Here is a 22,343-nt window from a genome sequence, read left to right on the forward strand (position 1 = left end):
GCCCTCTTTTCCCATTGCCTGAGCTTCTTAAAGCTGTGGCTGGGTGCTGTGGGCCCATCCCCATTTCCATCGTCCCCTCCTCCCGGATCCCATTCCCACCCTGCCAGCCCTCATGTTAATGAGGCTGGCATCAGTCATGGCCAGATAAGGCCAGTATCTCAGGGCAGAGAGCAAATTGCTCATCTCCCCAAGCGACCGAGGCACACTCAGCACCAACAAAGGCTGGAAGAAGCTCCAGCAACAGTGAGGTGCCAGAGAATCAGCTCTGGCCATTACTCCATCCTCAGCTGTCACCCTTTACCTTTTCAGGCCAGGCAAGGGAGGGGAGGGCGAGGGATGGGGCCAGCCAGTAATGGGACAGGGAGTTGCAGCAGAGGGCCCAAAGAGCCACATGTGGCTCTGGAGCCATGGGTTGCCAACACCCAAACTAGGCATACCTAATTCCAGCAACTGTTCTTTATATGTCTCCCATGCTCCAGTCTTACTGTCCTAGCAAAGGGGAAAAACCAGGTCTTCATGACTCTTTGGAAAGTTAACAGGGTAAGGCCTGCCAGATCTCAAGGGTCCGATAGATAATAAGCATTGTAGGTTGGCATTTCACATGTTGGTATGCTCCAGAACTCATATGGCCAAGCTCACAGCTGTGAGCTTGATCAAGGTAGATCAAAACACCTGTCACATAACTGTGACAGATGGTATCTTGGTCCCTTCTAGTGGCTCTAACTAGCTGTTGTCTAATTTTATCATCTCAGTTTCTGCTTCTTCTCCTGAATTCATGCAGTTTTGTAGTTCAAGAATGCTCAGAGCTGAGGAATTAGCTCATATGGTAGAGTGCTTGCTTTGTAATCAAGAGGTGGTGGGATTGATGCTCACATTCTCCAGTCAAACATTTATTTTGCTATATCACTGGATTATTTTCATCTTCTCAGTTTCTGTTTCCTGTCCTGGATTCTTGTAACATGGTAAATCAAGGTTGAAATGTAGTTGGGGAATTAGCTCAGATGGTAGAGCGCTTGCTTTGCATGCAAGAGGTGGTGGGATCGATGCCCACATTCTCCACCCAACTCTCTGCTTGTTTTTGAGATCCATACATTAATTTTATTGCCTATCACTTATGTTATACTAATCTCACCAGACTTTTTGACTTGTCCTGGGAACAACCAGATAAGGCTTCAGAAATGGATCTTGGGGCAAATCAAGCTTGTGCTATTTGCAGCTGAGCAATAACTCCAAGCTAGGGCCCTGCTTGACCCTTCCTTCCAGCCTAACTGGCATCTCCAAACAAATTTTCCAACCTATCTCCACAACAACCCTCTGTTCTTTCTTTCTCTCTGCAGTGTCAGTTCCATTCTTTGTATATAATCAGAGATTTATACTTTTCTCAGGACATTCAGAAAACTGATTGGGACTGGCATTTCCATATAAGAGGAGAAATGATAGGGAAAGGGATAGGAGGAGGAAGAGGGGAAGACAATTTCTTATTAATCAATATGAACCTTTAAATGTTAGCCTTGCCTTTCTTCCACCCTTACTATAATTTCTCTCTCCCTCTCTCCTCTCTCTCTCTCCCTCCCTCTCCCTCCCTCCCTCCCTCCCCCCCGTCTCTCTGTCTTCCTTCCCACAGTCCCAGACAAAAAATGAACAAACTTGGTAGCCTCTGACAACATGCTAAGAAACTAATCTGTGCTGTGCTGTGCTGTGCTGTGCAGTGCAGTGCAAGTTACATTGAGAGCTAGAGGTCCTCAGGTCAAAAATGTCAGTTTTGTCAACAGCCAGTGAACACTGAGTTCCAAAGCTGAAAAACAAAAAGTTAAATAGCAATTAAAATATGGGGAAGAAACATCAAAGGGACATAATCGACTGTTGAATAACCTCCAGCTCTTTATAAAATAATACTTCTTAGATCACCCTTCCGTCTTGAGGACCTGGCTCACTTCAGCTGAGTTTCACTTGGAAACTGGGGGAAAGATTGAAGTTATGCTCTGACTTGGAGTAAATGCTGAACCCTAAAGAGTTGGGGGCAGTCTGGGTGGAGGCTTTTTTCAGCCTTTACTTAAAGGGATTCTCTTAGGGCTGATCCAGGTATCCCTCTGAAGCTCCAGATCTATTGATTCTATTGATTGCAACCATGGAGCACCAACCTACTTCAGTTTCTCAGTGTTATCTTGGTTTCTTTCTTGGGAGATTGTGCTAGAATGCTATCCAGAATCTGGGCAATTAGCTCAAATGGTAGAGCGCTTTTGCTTTTCATAGCTGGAAGCAGCATCTGAGCAGGATTCTGACCGTATCTGGTAGGTTTATAGAAAAGCTCTTTTGCTTTGCATGTTACCTTGGAAATGTGTCACCTAACCCTTTCTTAAACATGGTTTAATGATTATCCCCTAGTGCCATGATGACGAACCTATGGCAAACGTGCCAGAGGTAGCACGCAGAGCCTTCTCTGTAGGCACCCGAGCCGTTACTCCAGCTCAGCTCTGCTGCACATGCATGTTCGTGCCTCCCACCGGTCAGCTAGTCTTTGGGCCTCTGCCATGCATGTGTGGAGGTGGGGTGCAAGCAAGGGGACAGGGCATACAGGCACGGACCACCCACACATGACGGGGGTACACATGCATGCATGGGGGGAATGGGGTGCAAGCATGGGAGTCACACACACATGCACTGGAAACATGGGGGATGTGGGGGGACATGGGGAGATGCGAGGGGATGGGGAGCACAGGGCATGAGGATGCATGCATTGGGGGATGGGGTGCATGCACACAGGCTGCACATGCATGTGCAGGATACACATGCAGGTGTCACACATCCATGCACAGTGGTTGGGACACATGCGCAGGGGTCACACGTGCATTGCATTTTGGGGGTGCACACCTGTGCTTTGGGCTCTTGGTGCGGAAAAGGTTAGCCATCATTGCCCTGGTGACCGGATCCCCACATCCCACTTTGCCAGATCCACCAGAGGTGGAGGGGTACCTCTTAGAACTAACCCAGGCATCCCTCTGAAGCTCCAGATGTATTGATTCAAGGAGTTTCCTTTGGTGTAGGTTGGTTAGATTGTGCTCTCACCATGGAACACCAACCTTCTCCTGTCAGTTTCTCCATGTTATCTTGGCTTCTTTCTTTCTTGGGGAATTGCGCAAGAATACTACCAGACAGACAGCTGGGGAATTAGCTCAAATGGTAGAGCGCTTGCTTAGCATGCAAGAGGTAGCAGGATCGATGCTTGCATTCTCCAGACATTCTCTTTTATTTTGCTCCATCCCTAGGGAGTCCTTTCTCCAATTTCTGCCTCTCCTCCAAGGATTCGTCCCTGTCCTATTCTTCTTCTTCTTCTTCTTCTTTTTCTTCAGCGTTTGTCTCGCGCTCGGGCGAGGTCCGCTAATGTCCTTGAGTACTGCTTCCACACCTCTCTGTCTGCCACGTGTGTCGGGTCTGCCTTCGCGATCTCTAGATCGGCCTTGATCGTGTCCATCCAGCGTTGTTTAGGTCTACCACGCGGTCTCGCTCCTCCGACAGTCACCTTCATTACAGATTTGATGATGGATTCTTCCTTGGCGCGGCTCACGTGGCGAACCATCGTAGCCGGACTGCCTCATGACCGTGGGGATGGGCACGACGCTGAACCGTCACGCACTTCTTCGTTCCTGACGCGATCGAGTAGGGTGAGGCCTACCGACCATCGGAGCATTCGCATCTCCATTATCTGGAGTCTGCTTTCGACTTCTTTGGTCGTCGGCCAGCACTCTGCGCCGTATATGGCCACGGGCGCACCACAGAGTTATAGATTTTCGCCTTCAGGCGCATCGGCATCTTCTTGTCACAGAGGACGCCCGTGACGGACTTCCATTTGCCCCACGCTGCATTGATCCTGGCTGCCACCTCAGTTTGTAGTAGGCCTTCTTCCCAAGAGTAGTTCCCAGGTACTTGAAGGTGGAGGCGCGCGGTAGCTCCTGCCCATTCACGTGGATGGAGCCTGTCATTTCATTGTCAGTGGTCAGGTATTCGGACTTCTTTAGGTTCAGCCGGAGCCCGAACTGCTCGAGGCGGTCGTGCCACTGTTGGACTCGGTGCTCTAGTTCAGCCTTGCACAGGTTGGCCAGGAACACATCATCGGCGTAGAGCAGCGTCCATGGGGCGGGCGTGTACAGGTCGTGTGTAATTGTGTCCATCACCAGAATGAACAGCAGTGGTGAGAGAGCAGAGCCCTGGTGTATGCCGACGGTAATATTAAACTCCTCTGATATCCCAGCTGCCGCTTTTACACGGCTTTTGTGACATCTGTATAGGAGTTGGACCCATTGTACGAGCAGCTCAGGCACGCCGTGGTCTCGCAGTGCGTACCAGATGAGATCGTGCGGGACTCGGTCGAAGGCCTTTTCCAAGTCTAGGAAGGCGGTGTGGAGCGGATTTTCTTCTCTCTGTGAGCCTCCATCAGCATCCGCACACCGAAGATGGCGTCGGTGATGCCGCAGTTCTTGATGAATCCAGCCTGGTTGACGCTGATGTCGACGGTGTCCCGAATGCGCTTATCAAGGACGCGTTCAAAGATCTTCATAGTGTGTGACAGTAACCTGACCGGTCTGTAGTTGGAGCAGTCCGCTGGGCTGCCCTTTCCCTTCCAGATCGGAACAGTGGTGCTGTGGTACCAGTCGTGTGGCACTTTTCCCGTGGAGACGATGTTGTTGAACAGCTCGCACAGCCACAATGCCGAGCCCGGTAGTGCCTTTTTCCAGAAGTCGGCAGGGATGTCGCCTGGTCCTGTTGCCTTACCGCTTTTCATGGCCTTGATGGCGTTGGCGACCTCGCTGGCATAAATGCCTGAGACTGGGCCTTCAACTGGGTCACCTCGCGGGGTTCGTGGGTGTGGGAACTCCTCGGTGGAGATCTTCTCGAAGTATTGCCGCCACCTCTCCGCAGCGTCTCTGGGGTTGACGATCAAATTTCCCCTTTCGTCGTTGATCCCATGAAACTGGTCAATGTCCAGGGTCTTCCTGTGTCTGCTTTTGGCTAGGCGGTAGATCTCATTCTCGCCTTCTCGCGTGTTCAGCTTCTCGTAGATGTCATCGTAGTGGGAGCTTCTGGCTGTCGCTACTGCTTTCTTGGCTGCCTTTTTGGCCGCCTTGTATTCGCAGAGCTCTCGCTGGTCTTGTCCTGAAGAAAGGCCTTGTAGAGCCGTTTCTTCAGGTGTACGGCATCTTGTACTTCCGTGTCCAGAGCCATGTATCTCGTTCGATGCGTCTCCGTCCTGGCTTGGTGCAACCAAGCTGTTGGCAGCCGGCAGTGTGAACAGTGCTCTTCAGCATGGACCACGCTTCCTGTGGCCCGTCGACCATCTGCGGGAACTGCTCCGGTTTGATGAGGGGTCCCGCCATCTTCTTCTGGTTCCACCACTTGATTCGTGGCTGGTCTGCATTTCTTTTGTCAATCCTGGTCTTGGGCTTGCTGATCCTGATCTTCGCCATCAGCGGCCTGTGCTGACTGCTCGATTCGTGCACGGGTACGCCTTGGCATTGAGCACGTTTTAGCGGCTCTTCGTCGTACGATGATGTAGTCGATCTGTGTGTGGTGGCTCCCGTTTCTGCTATGGTAGGTGAGGAGTTGAGATTCTCGCCTAATGAAGCAGGTATTCATGATGGTCATATCATGGGAGTCGGCAAAGTCCAGGATCCTCTGGCCATTCTCATTCAGATCGCCTGTGCCGTGCCCACCGTGGCACTGGTGTCCGCTTTTGTCCCGCCCTACATGACCATTCAGGTCGCCCGAGATGATGATGTCGTCTTCGTGTGGGATCTGCCTGAGTTGGATGTCGAGCAGTTCCCAGAAGGTATCCTTCTCCTCCTCGTGACATCCGGTCTGAGGGGCGTGGCGGACAAGATGTGTAGGCGCTGCCTCTCGGTCGCCACGACGATTATCATCAGTCGTTCTGTGAGGCGCTTAACTTCTGCGACGGAACTTTGCCAGCTTGGACTGACAACCACAGCTACACCGCCGCGGTTTTCCTTACAGCTGGTGTATATGATCTTGTAGCCGTCTATAGTCGTAGCCTTGTTGCCCTTCCAGCGAGTTTCCTGGAGGCAGCAGATGTCCAGCTTCCTGTCCCGCATGGCCCTGACGCGATCTCGGTCGGCGTCCAGTCAGTGAATCCACGTTCCAGGTGGCCACCTTGAGCGTCTGGCAGTCCTCTGTTCCCCGCTTGCGTTTTTTCACACGGCCGTGCATGCATGCATTGGGGGATGGGGTGCATGCACACAGGCTGCACATGCATGTGCAGGATACACATGCAGGTGTCACACATCCATACACAGTGGTTGGGACACATGCGCAGGGGTCACACGTGCATTGCATTTTGGGGGTGCACACCTGTGCTTTGGGCTCTTGGTGCCGAAAAGGTTAGCTATCATTGCCCTGTTGACTGGATCCCCACATCCCACTTTGCCAGATCCACCAGAGGTGGAGGGGTGCCTCTTAGAGCTAACCCAGGCACCCCTCTGAAACTCCAGATGTATTGATTCAAGGAGTTTCCTTTGGTGTAGGTGGGTTAGATTGTGCTCTCACCATGGAACACCAACCTTCTCCAGTCAGTTTCTCCGTGTTATCTTGGCTTCTTTCTTTCTTGGGGAATTGCGCAAGAATACTATCAGACAGGCAGCTGGGGAATTAGCTCAAATGGTAGAGCGCTTGCTTAGCATGCAAGAGGTAGCAGGATCGATGCTTGCATTCTCCAGACATTCTCTTTTATTTTGCTCCATCCCTAGGGAGTCCTTTCTCCAATTTCTGCCTCTCCTCCAAGGATTCGTCCCTGTCCTATTGTTTCTTTTATTCTTCTTATATGGATCCACGTATTCATAACTATGTTTTTACTTATACCAATTATCTTGTAAGCAATTGACAAACCAAATAAAATAAATAAATAAATAAATTTCTGTGTGATGGTCCTTAGCTGCTAAGAAGCCCAGTCTAATACAGCAAAGTTTAGCCTGAAGAGTTGATGGATCTTTCTTTTTTTTTAAGCTCTAATTAGACTCAGAGTCTAATTGATGGAATAGCACCCTCTGGGAACCAAAACTGTCCACATACGGTTTGCTTTCTGAACATGATTCAAAAACAAAATCACTTTAAGGTGAAAGTTCATTTGTTCTATAGAAAGGCTGGGTTTTGTGGTTGTATTTTGAACAGAACAGACTTGGCAGTCTCAAGAGTGTGCTACCCTTGAAAAGTACAGAATATAGTTGAACAAATTAATTTATCTTAGCCCCTCTCCACTTTCCCAACATTTCCTCAGCTATAGATGTCTCTTATGTAGCAGTTCCTCTCACTCTCTTCTTAACTTCTCAGTCCCTCTTCCTGGGCATTGTCAATTCCACCTGACCCTTAGTTCTTCAACCTTCATTCTTTGCCCATTTGAATCACTGGACAACTTCCTTCCTGGTGAAACAGCCGGTTTCTTGCTCCTCCTTCCTTAGAGAGAAAGATTTGCTGATGCTCTCTAGCAGTCATCAAGAGCAACATACCTTACCTGAAATATATAGCAAAGAATTGAAATACCTGACTGTAAATGTATTAACAGCGGCTAGGATTGTATTTGCTAAAAATTGGAAAAATGAGAAAATACCATCACAGGAGGAATTCACTAAGAAAATATTGGAATGTGCTGAAATGAGTAAATTAACATTTGAAATCAGAGAACAAGAGGGTAAACAATTTTATAAAATCTGGGGTCTATTCTATCAATGGTTAGAAAATAAAACATGGTAATGAAATATGTAGATTCTTAGAAAATAATAAATATATAAAAATGTATTCTTTTCTTATTACATCTAAAAAATGATTGTAGGATAGATTTGAGATGATAATGAGAACTGTCACAAAACAATTTAAGTAAAATGTGATTATTTCATAAAACATGAATGAATAAAAGTATAGTCAAATGATTAACAATGATATTAATGTATTTAATACTTGATTGAAAAGATGAGAATATATACAATGTAATTGTAATTGAAGACTACAAAATGGAAGCACAAAACAATTTGTAAACCAGCCAGCACACTGTATGTATATATATGGAAATGGCTTGATGTTTTCATGTTTTGTTTGTCTATGTTCGTCTTAAAAACCAATAAAAAATTTAAAAAAGAGCAACATACCAATACACCAATAACAATGCAGTCATCAAAATAAAGAAATACATCACAACCATCATAAAGCAAGCACACCATCATAATATAATCATGCAAATATCAACACAATAACCAAGCTCAATTTGACTTTGGACACATTATGTGAAGACCTGGCCATCTGGTGAAGTCTCTAAAGCTGGAAATGGTGGAAAGGAAGAGAAGAAGAGGATGGCCAGCAGCAAGCAGATGGACTCCTTTACAGTGGTGATGGAGGAAGCCTTGGAAGAACTGAAAGACCAAGTAAGGGTCAGATAATCATGGAGAATGTCTACCTATGTGGTTATTAAGAGTCAATAGTGATCTGATGGCACTTAATCCATTAACATTCAGAAAACCTCTCTGGAAATATTTTGGGTGAGCAGATTCTGTGTGGAATGGATTATCCAAAGTAACCATACCCAGATAGGATTTGAAAAATGTTTATCTTGAATAGCATATAAAAACCACAAGGCAACCAGTGCAGCTGCCACCATATTAACAATAGTGCTCAAGGCAAGATAACATATATTTCTGAAAGCAATCTCCTAGACACATCCTTTTGCAGTAGTCCCTGTTTGAGATAATGCCTATGTCGTAATAAAGTCTTCTAGTGCAAGAGCATATTTGTCCATAAGGCAAGCCTCCCATTCTAAGTTAGCATCAGTTTGCCAATCAGTTGGTGGGCACCACATTAACAAGGAAGGCTAGTGTTATGTCCTGAGAACTCTAGGAGTTCTCACTCAGGTCCACTCACTTTGTGTGGGCGTTCTTCCCCCTTTCCTCATTGGTTGGTTCTCCCCAGCAGCCAGCTATAAAAGCAGGCTGCGGGGTCCAACCAGTTGCTGATTGCTGCGAGCCAGTTCCAGGCGTGGCAAGCACGGTCAGCCCTTTATTGTTATAATAAAGTATTGTTGCACTCATGCTCTGGTTCAGCCTCTCATTGCTCAAACTTAACACTGGCGACGCAGGATGGGATGGCTACCAGAAGCACCATGCAACCGCTGAGTCACTAGCCGCCATCCGCAGCCCAGAGAGAGCGATCGGCCGGCGAGCAGAGAAACGCTGATCCGCAGCCAGAGAGAGCGGTCAGCAAACAAAAAGAGCAAACAAAAGAGCAAACGCTGATCCGCTGACAGAGAAAGCGGCCAGCAAGCGATAAGAAGCAAACGCTGATCCGCAGCCAGAGAGAGCGGTCAGAATCGAAAGTTAGAAGCGCTCTGTAGCCGCTTGTTAGCCCAGCTACAGGGAAAGTGAAGCGCTGCGCAGCCGCAGCCGCTCAGTATCAGGCGCGAAATTCAAACGGTTGTCATTTGAATTTCAAACCTAAAAGGTAGCAGCACAGCGCTGTAGCCAGTCACTGACGCCCACACAGGCGCGAATCCAAACGCCATCAACGGCTAACAGCCAAACGTGGTTAACCCAGAGAGAAAGAGAGGATTGCAAACAGCCTCTCCTGAGCTGAAATCACTTGCCCACCACGGGCACTAAAACATTGTCTGCTGCCCCAGAGAGATTTTTTCCACAGGTTGTTCAACCGGTCCCAGCACCATGAGTTCCAATCCAGTCTTCCCGCGCTCAAACCAGACGAGGAGAAGTGGGAATCGATAAGAACCGCTTTAATCATTATATCGATGCAGTTGGCCTGGCGGATGCGGAGAGCATCGGAAAAAATCGTATTTCCTAATCTACTGTGGAGCCACCGCTCTACGATACTGCCACGGTGCTCGTGGCTCCTCGTGAGTTGAAAACGCCCGTGGTCTGGAGTTACTTGAAATTCTCACTAACCACTATTCCCCAGGCCCTCACAGATTGCCAGGAGATTCACATTCCCTATGAGGAAGCAATCGAGCAAGGAGACCATCAATCAATATATGGCCGCTTCTCAGAACAGCAGCACTGCATTGTGGGTTTGGAACCTACCTGGAAGACATGCTCCTCGATCAATTAGTCTGCGGGTCAAGGACCTCCACCTGCAAAGGCGCCTTCTCGCAAAAGACCTCAACCTCGCACAAGCAGTCGAGAGGCCTTGGCAGCTGAGCTGGCAACAAACTCAGCCACCGAAATCCAGGGCCCAAGTGCCAAGCTGACATCACTTCCAGTCCACTCCGAGGAGGTGGTAGCAGAGGAAACCATCAGTGATGAAAACGAAGTCCACCGCCTCTCCAACGACAGACGGCCGCAGGTAGGAGCCAAACAAGAAAACATCGGTCCACCCAAGCACATCACCCTGTGCCTAGCCTGTGGGGGATCTCATCAGAGGGCCACCTGCAAGTTTAAAGGAGCCACCTGCAATAACTGCCATAAAAGGGGACACATCGCGAGAGTCTGCCAAGCCCCCAAAGCGCAGCACAAAGGCACCCTCCTCGCACTCGGGACCACAGAGGCAAGTATTGAACTGTCGCACGCACCACCTTGCCAAGCACACTTGCCACACTGTTAGTAAAATTTCTCTCTCCGTTTCCCTAGAAGGTAAACGTGCCGCATGGAGGTTGACACAGGGTCAGCGCTCTCAATTATCTCGTGGAACACCCTTAAGAGGCTCCAACCAAGCCTATCCACTAGCCGGCTCCAGAGATGCCAGTTTGGCCTGAAGGACTACCAGGGGAAGACCATTCCTGTAATCGGCAGAGGCAAGTTTCTTGTCAGTTTTAAAGCTTTTAAAGGTCACCTACCTCTAGTGGTAGTTAACGGCAATCTACCCACCTTATTGGGGCTCGATTGGTTTCCCCATCTCGGCCTAGGGCTAACAGGAGTCCATGCTGTCTCAACCTCAGACACTGACTCCTTATTCGCTGATTACTCAGATGTATTCAGCGAAGAGCTGGGGTGTTATAACGGCACCCCATCTCATTCTCAGTTGACCCCCAAGCAGTCCCAATCAGGCTAAAACCGCGTAGGGTCCCATTTGCTATTCGGCCAAAACTAGATGCGGAATTGGATAAACTATTAAAACAAGGGGTCATTGAGCCAACAGTTTTCGCCAAGTGGGAGACGCCCATTGTCACACCCTCAAAAAGACGGTAGCCTGAGAATTTGCTCGGACTACAAGACGACAATCAATAAATTTCTACAAGTTAGCGCTTATCCTGTGCCCGTCATCCAGCACTTATTACACACATTCGAACCAGGCAGCATTTTTGCTAAATTGGACATGTCTCAAGCATATCAGCAGTTCCCTGTAGATAACCAAACAGCGGAACTCCAGACAATTGTCACGCACAGGGGTGCCTTCCATGCAAGCGTCTCCAATTTGGCGTAAGTGTTGCCCCGGGTATTTTTCAATCCCTCATGGAGCGGATTTTGCAGGGCCTCCCTGGTGTAGTACCCTACTTCGACGACATCTTAGTCTCGGCCAGGGACAGACCCCAACTCTTCCAAAGAGTTCGAGCTGTGTTAGAGAGGTTCAGACAGCATGGCCTCAAGTTGAAAAAGAAAAATGTGCCATTGCCACTAGACAGGTGGACTTTCTGGGTTATAAAATTGACGCCTCTGGCATTCACCCCCTGGAGTCCAAGGTTAAGGCAATCCACGAGGCACCCACTCCAACCTCCAAAACTGAACTACAGGCGTTCTTGGGGCTATTGAACTTTTACGCATCCTTTTGCCCCATAAAGCATCAGTAGCTGAACCCCTACACAGATTACTGGATAAAAAGTCACCGTGGCACTGGGGGCACAAAGAAGACCATGCCTTTCACGCCATCAAATCACTACTCACGTCAGAGGCGGTACTTATTCAATTCGACCCTAACCTCCCTTTAGTACTGGCAGCAGACGCTCCCTTTTGGAATTGGGGCGGTACTAAGTCACAGGCTTCCCAATGGCGCCGAGGCTCCCATCGCTTTTTCTCAAGGACGCCTCTGCAACGGAGCGCAATTACAGCCAGATCGATAAGGAAGCCCTAGCAGCTGTTGCAGCCGTGAAAAAAATTTCACGAATTCCTTTTTGGCCATTTTTTCGAGCTGGTCACGGACCACAAACCCCTCCTGGGCCTACTAGCCGGGGACAAGCAGACCCTCAAGTCCTCTCCCCTAGGATGACAAGGTGGACTCTCTTCCTAGCAGCCTACTCCTACAGACTTATACACCGCCGGGTAAAACACTGTCCCACGCTGACGCACTCAGTCGCTGCCCTTGCCGGCCCGGCTGAAGACCCTGCTCCTGTCCACGCTATTTTCGAGATCACCCAGTTGGACCTACCCATCACTGCCCTGGACATTGCTGCTAAAACCAAGGCAGACCAAACGCCGCCCAGGTGCTCGACTGGGTGAGGAGGGGGTGGCCGGGTGGCAATGTTGATAACAAATTCACACCCTTTAAGACTCGCATGCAGGAGTTGTCCAGTCTGCAGGGCTGTCTACTATGGGGCACTCGAGTGGTCATCCCGGCCTCACTGCGCACCGAGTTCTGGAAGCGTTGCACGAGGGACATCCTGGCATCGTGAGAATGAAGGCGTTAGCACGCAGCTACGTGTGGTGGCCGGGTCAGACGAGGACATTGTCAATTGGGTAAGTTCCTGCAGCATTTGCCAGGAATCCCGCCCTGCTCCCCCATTGCCACCCCTACTAGATGGGAAAGCGCCAGCGCCCTTGGTCCAGAATTCACATCGACCTGGCCGCCCTCTGCATGGGAAGATGTTCCTAGTGGTCGCCGACGCCTATTCCAAATGGATTGACGTAGCACAGCTATCCACGACCACCACACTAGCAATCACCAACGTGTTAACACGCCTGTTCGTAACGCACGGGCTACCCGACTCCATTGTCTCCGACAATGGCCCACAGTCGCATCGACTGAGTTCAGCCGTTTCGCTGCCAACCTGGGTATCCGCCACATTTTCACAGCCCCATTTCATCCTGCCAGTAACGGATTGGCTGAAAGGGCCGTCAGGACCACTAAAGAAGCCCTGGCAAGGTTCAACAAGGATGACTGGCACCACAAACTCTCGCGGTTCCTGATGAGCCAGCACTCAACTCCTTGTTCAGTCACCAATAAGTCCCCAGCTGAGCTCCTGATGGGCAGGCGTCTGAGGACTGTATTGGACAGACTACACCCACAATACTGCCCTGACTCTCCCCTCGCTTCCACATCGGGGGTTAGACATTTTATCTTACAGGAGCCAGTTTTCGCGAGGAACTTCGCTGGAGACCCCTGTGGATCCCGGGCGAGATCGTAGCCATCACCGGGCCGCGGTCGTATCGGGTCAGACTGGAGGATGGCCACGTCTGGAGAAGGCACATAGACCAACTGCGTGAGACGCCTCAGCACCATCGCCAGCAGGGACCCAGAGGCACAAGACGAGGGAGGCTTCATCCTCAGCCTCACATCCACATCACGCCCGGCGATCAGTTCACACCTACAGCCGGTTCCGGAAGCCCGAACACAGACAGCGGCACCCAGACAGTTGACCAGCCCGATCCAGTCTACGGGAGCACATCCCCAGTGATCAACCCTACGAGCCCCGGGCAGGCCCAAACCGAGGGGCACACTGGTGACACTTTGCCGACTCTGCCTTCCCAGGCAGACCCGGACGGACAGACGATGTTCCAGAGCTACGCCTGCCCGGGCGCCAACATAAACCTCCTGCCTACCTCAAAGACTATGCATGTTCGCATCTGGGGGAAGGGGTGTTATGTCCTGAGAACTCTAGGAGTTCTCACTCAGGTCCACTCACTTTGTGTGGGCGTTCTTCCCCCTTTCCTCATTGGTTGGTTCTCCCCAGCAGCCAGCTATAAAAGCAGGCTGCGGGGTCCAACCAGTTGCTGATTGCTGCGAGCCAGTTCCAGGCGTGGCAAGCACGGTCAGCCCTTTATTGTTATAATAAAGTATTGTTGCACTCATGCTCTGGTTCAGCCTCTCATTGCTCAAACTTAACAGCTAGCATGCCTAGATAGAGCAATAAAGGTTTTAGGAGTTGTATCTGAAGCTCAGTATTCCAAAAAGTATTAGCTCAGTAGCTAAATTAAGTATATTATGCACCCAGCCATAAAATTGAATATCTCAGAGATTAACAGAGTTGGAAGGGACCTTGTAGGTCATCTAGTCCAACCCCCTGCTCAAGCAGGAGACCCTATACTATTTCTGACAGACGGCAGTCTAGTCTCTTTTTGAAAGCCTCCAGTGATGAAGTTCCCACAACTTCTGAAGGCAAAGCTGTTCCATTGGTTGATCATTCTCACTGTCAGAAAATTTCTCCTTATTTCTAGGTTGAATCTCTCCTTGATCAGTTTCCATCCATTATTCCTTGTCTGGCCTTCAGGTGGCTTGGAAAATAGTTTGACTCCTTCCTCTCTGTGGCTGACCCTCAAATATTGGAACACTGCTATCATGTCTCTCCTGGCCCTTCTCTTCTTTAAACTAGCTATGCCCAGTTCCTGCAACCATTCATTGTATGTTCTAGCCTCCAATCCCCTAATCATCCTGGTTTTATCTCATTTTCTAGAACAGGGATTCTCCCAAACCCTGGTCCATGGACCAACACAGGTAGCTTTAGGATAAATCAAAGAGATGATTGATTGACAGACAGACAGACAGATAGATATAGGTAGACAAATATCAGAGATTATACATAGGCTGGAAAATATCACGGCTAAAATTTAAAGTCTCATTTGGCTAATAAGAGACTCACTCTTCCTCCTCCTCCTCTCACATATAAGTCAGTCCAGTGTCAATCACCTTTCTGAATGTCTTGAAACAATTAAAGAACTGTGACTTGATACAAAAGATGACTTTAGTAGAATTGATAGGAAGAAGAAGAGAGAGCAGAGGGTCGTAGTGGAGATCAGCTGAGAAACTGCCAGCTTGGCTGGAAGGAAGAGTTAAGTGAAGACCTAACTTGCAGTAATTGCACATTGCGATTTCATTTCCAGCCTACTGGTAGGGTTACAAGTGCATTTCATGCTGAGGGTGTAAGGTTCTGAGGGCAGAGGTGGTATTCAGCAGATTCTGACCAGTTCTGGAGAACCGATAGTGGACATTTTGAGTAGTTCAGAGAACTGGCAAATACCAGCTCTGACTGACTCCACCCCCATCTATTATCTGCCTCCCGAGTCTCAGCTGATCTGCTGAGTCTTCTTTTGTTGCTCTGCACAGGAGAACAGAACTGGAAAGCAGGTTAGTGGGGTGGGGAGGGAATGGGATTTTGTAGTAACCTTCCCCCAGGAGTGGGGAGAGAATGAAGATCTTATGGTATTCTTCCCCTGCCACACTCACCAAGCCACGCCCACAGAACCGGTAGTAAAGATTTTTGAATCCCACCACTGTCTGAGGGCTATTATCGCACGTGACTTCAGGCACTTATCTGCTTTTGCAGAGAATGGGTGCCTGAAGTTGCATGAGACCAGTCCCCAGAACCTTCCACTGTAGGTATGAAAAGCATTTACAAGACGAGAAGTAGCCTGGAAAGGAAATTATCCTCCTCTCCTCTCCCAAAGAAACTGCGGCAGAGAGGAGACAGGTCTTTGCAGAGTAAGTAAGTTGAGTGCAGTAGCATGGGGGGGGAGCATGAGGTAACTCAGTGAGTGGTGGAGACATTGGGTGGCCTGTTCCATCACCTGCCCTGAGATACCCATGCATTTGATTAGTGAATGCATCAGCAAAAGCAGGGAGTAATCACGTTTAAGTTACGTGATTCATTCCTATAAAAGTATAAATCCTCGAGTTATGAATGGAATTGGCAGGCTCCATTACATTAATTCTCAAGTTAATTAATGCATAGATAATTCTCATACATGGATGGCAATGGAAGAGATAAAAATGGCCAAAATAAAATAAACATGTGACTGGAGAATGTGGGCATTGATCCCACCACCTCTTGCATGCAAAGCAAGCGCTCTACCATATGAGCTAATTCCCCAGCTCCAGCTAACCTTGACCCATCAAACTTCAAGAACTCAGGATGCAGAAACTAAAGAGATTTAAAAACGTCTAATAACCTAGCAAAATTGTGCAAAAAATTGACTAGCAGAATGCAACCATGGCCCCTGCTATCTCTTGCATGTAAAGCAAGTGCGCTATCATTTGAGCTGGTTGCCCTACATCCTAGTTAGTTCTGCTCCATCATTTCTCAAGAAAAAGTCACCTAGAAGCTGTTATGCAGAATCACACAGGGTAACCTGGGTTGGATCAACCCAAAACCTTTCTGATCAATCCCACTGTCTCCTGCAAGGAAGAGTTTGGAAGAAATTGCCACTAATGCCCAGCTGTCTGCATGGATTGTTTTGCAACAGGGTAGAAATTTAGGATAATATGCACAATTTGCCCAGGACTGGATTTTCTATAGGGAAGGCAAAAGTGAATAATAACAACAACAACAATAAAAATAATAATAATAACAACAACAACTGGAGAATGTAGGTATTGATCCTGCTACCTCTCGCATGCGAAGAAAACGCTCTACCATTTGAGCTAATTCCCCAACATCCTGGAAGTCTTGTTCTACCATATTACAGCATCTGAGGACAAGAAACTGGGGAGATTAAACTGATCTTATTCTGGCCGGATCCCCTGGAAGTGACCAAGGCACTTCTGAATTCAGTTATCAAGAAAGAGTTTGAGCTGGGACATCCTGAGGAATTGGACAAGGTCCTCACAGTGGTAAGCTTGGCCACCTGAGTTCTGAACTCTTCTCCTTCTGGGTTGATTAAAGCAGCTGTCCAAATGCTGGTTTCTACCAGCTGTTGAAGATGTCTGGGAGGTTCCCCCTCCTTAACATTTCATCCTTGGACCTGACCAGTGATGGGATTCAAATTTTTTTACTACCGGTTCTGTGGGCATGGCTTGGTGAGCGTGGCAAGGGAAGGATACTATAAAATCTCCAGTCAGAGGTGGTATTTGATGGTTCTCAGAACTACTCAAAATTTCCACTACCAGTTCTCCAGACATGGTAAGAAGTTGCTGAATACCACCTCTGATGCTGGCACTGTTGCTGGGCCTCAAAAGGGGGAGTGGGAGAAATGGAGGTCACTGTGATTTTTGCCCCTTCCCTGTCTTAGCTGTGCACCGCTACCACCTCCACCTAGGGGATTGGTTGCAGCTTGGAAGAGCTATGAGCAGTGGCCAGAGGGAGCATGGAGCAAGAGCCAGAAGGGAAGCTGAAAGAGCATCGCTGCCACCTCTTAACCTCTTCCCCTTCCCCTTCACAGAGCACTTGCCTCCCTAGATGGCCCTGTTGGGGGCATTCAACCATCACATTGTGTTTGCAACAGAGGCATTGACAGGGAGTGTAGTAAGGGCCTGTGTGTACTTTCCAAACCACACTCCAGCCTTCATTCACCAGCCACCTGATTGAAAGCAGGGCATTTAGAGGTATCCATGTTGCTTCTCCTTTTGATTGTGGCTCCTGCATTTGCTTAATTTTACATCCCTCCCTTGTATCACTGAGCCCTAGCTGGATAATAATTGAGAGATGAAATACCTATTGGACTATTTGGTTCATCATAGTGTTCTACTTGGGATGTAACAGGTGATAATCCTGGTATCTATTAAGGACCCCATCTCTCATAAGCCTTACTTAAATAATATTTGGATTATTGCCTTTATCAAAATGAAGAGCAAACAAGCACTGTGATTATACTTTGAAGTTGTTTATTACATGACAAAGAATCAGCTTGACTGAGAGTCATATCAGAATGGAATCCCTTCCCTTCCTTCCTTCCTTCCTTCCTTCCTTCCTTCCTTCCTTCCTTTCCTTCCTTCCTTCCTTTCTTTTTCCCTTGAAGGCCTCCCCCCACCCCCTGTTTTGGGCCTAGTAATCCTCCCTGTAAAAATGGGAGGGAAAATGTAGTGTAAAAATGGGGCGTGGGAGGACCCCTGGAAGGGGCTGGGAGGGGAGGGCCAGGGTCAACCAGGGGTGGTATTTGCCGGTTCTCCAAACCAGTCAAAATTTCCGGTACCAGTATGCCAGAACCGGTCAGAACCATCTGAATCCCACCTCTGATTTGTTCCAATTCCCTGCAGACCCCGGTAGATTTCTCTGATAGCTTCACTCTCCTTAGCAATCATTGCTGCTGGGTCATATATTTTCTACTGTTTAGTAGTTACCGCCTTCATACCCAGTAAGACAACAGGATTTTCTGAAACCTAGAAGTCGATGTTCCCACCAGTCTGTAGTGGGCACTGTTTTGCTTTCTAGCCAGAGTGGATGATTCATTTGCTCCATGTTTAGCTCCCTTGTACACAGTTTTGCAAAGCTTCCCTTGAATTTTTCTTTTTTTTCAGAACATTTAAGTTGCACCATAAGATTATTGATGCTTTGATTCCATGAATCTGTCAGCTTTGGAAGCCATATTAGCACTAGAAGGTTCCATGCTGCCACATTCCTGTACCTGGGAAATTGGGAGTGGGGGGTGTCATAGGACATATATAGTTAGACATAATAGCATTCTTCTTTTTGGTCAAGGTCATGTTTTTCCTGCACCTGGATGAGGAGTGGTTAAAGGGATATCTTAAGTTGGGACGGATGGTGATTGGACCATGTGATGGGTGCAGGGGATAGATTTGTCTTTTCAAATTACTGAGGGAAAACCCAGAACTCTTGGATTCGGGTTTTCCCAGATGTGCCAGTATGACAACTCTAATAAAATGGAACTTTGAGAAAATGCTTCTCTTCGAGTTTTGGTGTTGGAGTTTGTTTTTCTGGAATGCTGACAGAATCACCTTTTTGCTACGTAATGAAACAATTAAGGGGCAAAAAGAGCAACTTATTTACTATTGCTTTAATTCATGTGACATCCAAGCCACAATGGTACCCAAATCACACTAAAAAGTGGGATAAATGGGGAGTGTGTATTGTTGTTAAAGGAACTAAAGATTTTCAAATCCCACCATGCCAAACCTTCCTAAATTTCAAACACTGCTATTTACTTACTGGTGGTGCTGAAAAGCAGAGCGGAGATCACGAAGAAAAGAATCTTGTTCATTTTGGATTTCAAATATTTGACTTCTTAGCTGGATAAAAGGAGATGTGTCTGGAGCAGGTGTGCAATTCCAATATATCTAGTAAAATGAACACGTGTTAAGTAGTGAAGTTCCAAGCTCCTTTGAGATGACGTTTCAATATATCCAGAGAGGAATTTCCTCAAGCAATGTTCCTCTAGGAAGAGCAATGTGAAACGTGTAATTTGGCATTTGCTAGAATTATGAGAAACAGAAGATAGTTTGTGCCAAAGAAAATCGTTTTTATATTACATTTCTACCAGGACAGGAGAATGATCCATTTGAAGACAAAAGTTGGTGGGCACAGAAATTGCAGGTTTACTTCCACTGAGATAGAGTTCTTTGGCATTTTGTCTGGTGATTGACATATTATCCGTGATTTTTCAACCACAGGCATGTGCTAGAGCCAATTTTAGGCAGCAGCCCAAGCAGGCCAGAGGTTATTAATAAATTAATTGTCATTGAGTTAAACTTGTTCCTGCGCAATTAGCATTTATCAGGGAAGTTTTATGCCACAGAGAAAAGCAACTATGAAAGAGAAAGCGCACTGGATACTCAAAGACCACAAGGTATTTCATTTTAAGGCTATGTCTGCCAGATAGACCAGAGGTCCCCAACTGGTAGTCCTGTGAGAAAATTTTGGTGGTTCACGATGCACCCGGATGGAGCAGCTGTGCAAGAGGTCAAAGGTGCAAGGAATAGCACAGCCTCTCACCAGCCAGAACGAGGTAATGGTGCTGTTGCAGCATGTTGGGTGGCAGCGCAGGCGGTCAGAAGCAACAGCTGTTGGCAATCCATGGCTTTTTCTTCACCCTGTTGTGGCTTCCTGTTGGCTGAATCCACCACTGGCTGGCTGGGCCCAGCCATCACTCACCCCTCCCACTCACTCCTCACCTGGAGAAGGGAAGGGTGGACAATAGAGATTTGCTAGGGTGGGAGCAAAACTTCATCTCTTGATGGGTGTTGAGAGAGGGAGGGAGGGAGGGAGGAAGAGAGAGAGAGGGGGAGGGAAAGAGGGAGGGAGGGGAGAGAGAGAGAGAGTCAGTCTCAACATCTTTTTTACATCGTGGTGACCAAAACTGGATGCAGTTTTCCAAGTGTGGCCTTACCCAAGGCATTATAAAGTGGTATTATTAATATTATTAACTCTTCACGTGATCTTGATTCTATCCCTCTGTTTATACAGCCTATAACTGCATGGACTTTTTTGGCAGCTGCAGGACACTGCTGGCTCATATTTAAATGATTGTCCACTAGGACTCTGGGATCCCTCTCACAGTTACTACTATTGAGCAAGGTACCACATATACTGTACCTGTGCACTTTGTTTTTCTTGTCTAAATGTAGAACCTTACTTTTTTCATCATTGTATTTCGTTTTGTTAGATAGCACCCAATCTTCAAGCTGTCAAGATCCTTCTGTATCTTAAGCCTATCTTCTGGAGTGTTGGCTATTCCTGCCAGCTTGATGTCATCTGCAAATTTGATGAGTTTCCCCATCTATCCCCTTGTCCAAATCATTGATGAAGATGTTGAAGAGTATTGGGTCTAAAACAGAGCCTTGGGGTACCCCTCTGCATACTTCCCTCCATGTAGATGCAGTTCCATTGAGGACTACATGTTGAGTGCGATTGGTCAGCAGTTATAAATCCATGTGGTGGTGATGCTGTCTAACCCACATTTTTCTATCTTATCAAATAGTGGGTTATGGTCTACTTTATCAAATGCCTTATTGAAGTCCAAGTAAATTATGTCAGCAGCATTCCTCTGGTCCACTAATTGGTTCTGATATCATGTCTGCCAGTTCCTTCAGAACTTTGGGGTGAAATTCATCTGGTCCTCGTGATTTGAATTCATCTAGGGTGGACAGGTGCTCATTTACCATTTTCTTTCCTATTTTGACTTGTGTTCCTAATCTGTTTTTTGCGATGCTGTTTTTGATAGGTTGGATAGTCTTGGACTGTTTTTTCCCTTGATGTAAAGACAGATGTAAAAAACCAAGTTAAGTAGTTCTGCTTTCTCCCTGTTGTTTGTCTCCTTCCTGCCATTTTCTCTCGCCAATGGACCAATCAACCAATGAACAATCAACCCATGGAACAACTTTGCCCTCAGAAATTGTGGGAGCGCCATCACTTGAGACTTTCAAGAAGAGATTGGATTCCCATCTGTCAAAAATGGTGTAGGGTCTCCTGCTTGGGCAGGGGGTTGGACTAGATGATGTACAAGGTCCCTTCCAACTCTGATTATCTGTTATCTGGACCAATTATTTCCTTGACTTTTTTCTTGTTTTTAAGATGTTGGGAGAAGCTTTTTTTATTATTTTTTACTTTTGTCACAAGCCTTTGTTCATTATGAGCCTTAGCTTTTTTCACTTCATCTTTGCAGACTTGGGCTACTTGCTGATATTCCGTCTTAGTTATTTGCCCCTCTTTCCACTTTTTATACGTGTCCTCTTTGTCTTTCCATTTTTCAGAGTTTTTTATGCTGGTTTCTTTTGAGAGCTATTATTTTTCTTCTTTGTTGGTATTATGCTAGGCTTGGCTTTTATAATCTCACTTTTCAAAATTTCCCAAGCCTCTGGAGTTGTTCTCCCCCTTGAGGGGAAACAGAGTCAGGCCTTGCTAAACCCTGACGACTACCAGGAACTCCAAAATATGTACACTGCACTAATAATAACAATAAAATACCCTAAAAGAGGTAAGGTCAAATCCATTCCAGGAGCAGTTTGGCTTATGGTCCAAACTAGAAACAAGGAGATTGTTTCAAAATTTGTTTAGTTCCACAAACAATATTAGAAAATTATAAGAGTTATGTCTAGATATAATAGAATTAATGAGACAAGGCAGGATAAGAGCTTGAAGACATCCACAGGTATTGAAATACAGACACTGGGGAGGATGCCAGAACTCAGATAAGAACTGACAGATTAGAAATATTTTCAGGCTTTGCTTCCAGCACTGGCCCATGTGCAGTTTGTCCTTTTAAACAGTCCTCACAGCTGCAGCCCATGAAGGGAATCAAGGCCCTTTCCTCCCCCATAGACCATGCCATTCACCTTTCTCCCTTATCTGCTCCTCTCTGCGTGCTCTAGGATGAAGAGGGGATGGCCCTGGGTCTTCCTCTGAATACCCAGCCGGCCTGTGTCCTTCCCCAGTTTCCTCCACAACTTCCAGAGCCACACTCCAACTCCCTGTCAGCTGTTCCTCCTCTCCCTCGGAGTCAGATTCTAACAGGGGAATAACACTCAGGGCA

The 22,343-nt window shown here is 47.4% G+C and overlaps 2 non-coding genes across 2 annotated transcripts; one reads left to right on the forward strand and one right to left on the reverse strand.

Moving 5' to 3' along the window:
• Positions 1 to 986: 986 nt before the first annotated feature.
• Positions 987 to 1,059, forward strand: TRNAA-UGC (transfer RNA alanine (anticodon UGC)). The gene has a single exon. It is a non-coding gene; the product is annotated as a tRNA-Ala (tRNA).
• Positions 1,060 to 15,939: 14,880 nt separating this feature from the next.
• Positions 15,940 to 16,012, reverse strand: TRNAA-UGC (transfer RNA alanine (anticodon UGC)). The gene has a single exon. It is a non-coding gene; the product is annotated as a tRNA-Ala (tRNA).
• Between the last annotated feature and the right edge of the window lie 6,331 nt (positions 16,013 to 22,343).

Source organism: Pseudonaja textilis, chromosome 2 (genome assembly GCF_049901715.1).
Source record: "Pseudonaja textilis isolate UNSWEBS1 chromosome 2, rPseTex1.2, whole genome shotgun sequence".
NCBI lineage: Eukaryota > Metazoa > Chordata > Lepidosauria > Squamata > Elapidae > Pseudonaja > Pseudonaja textilis.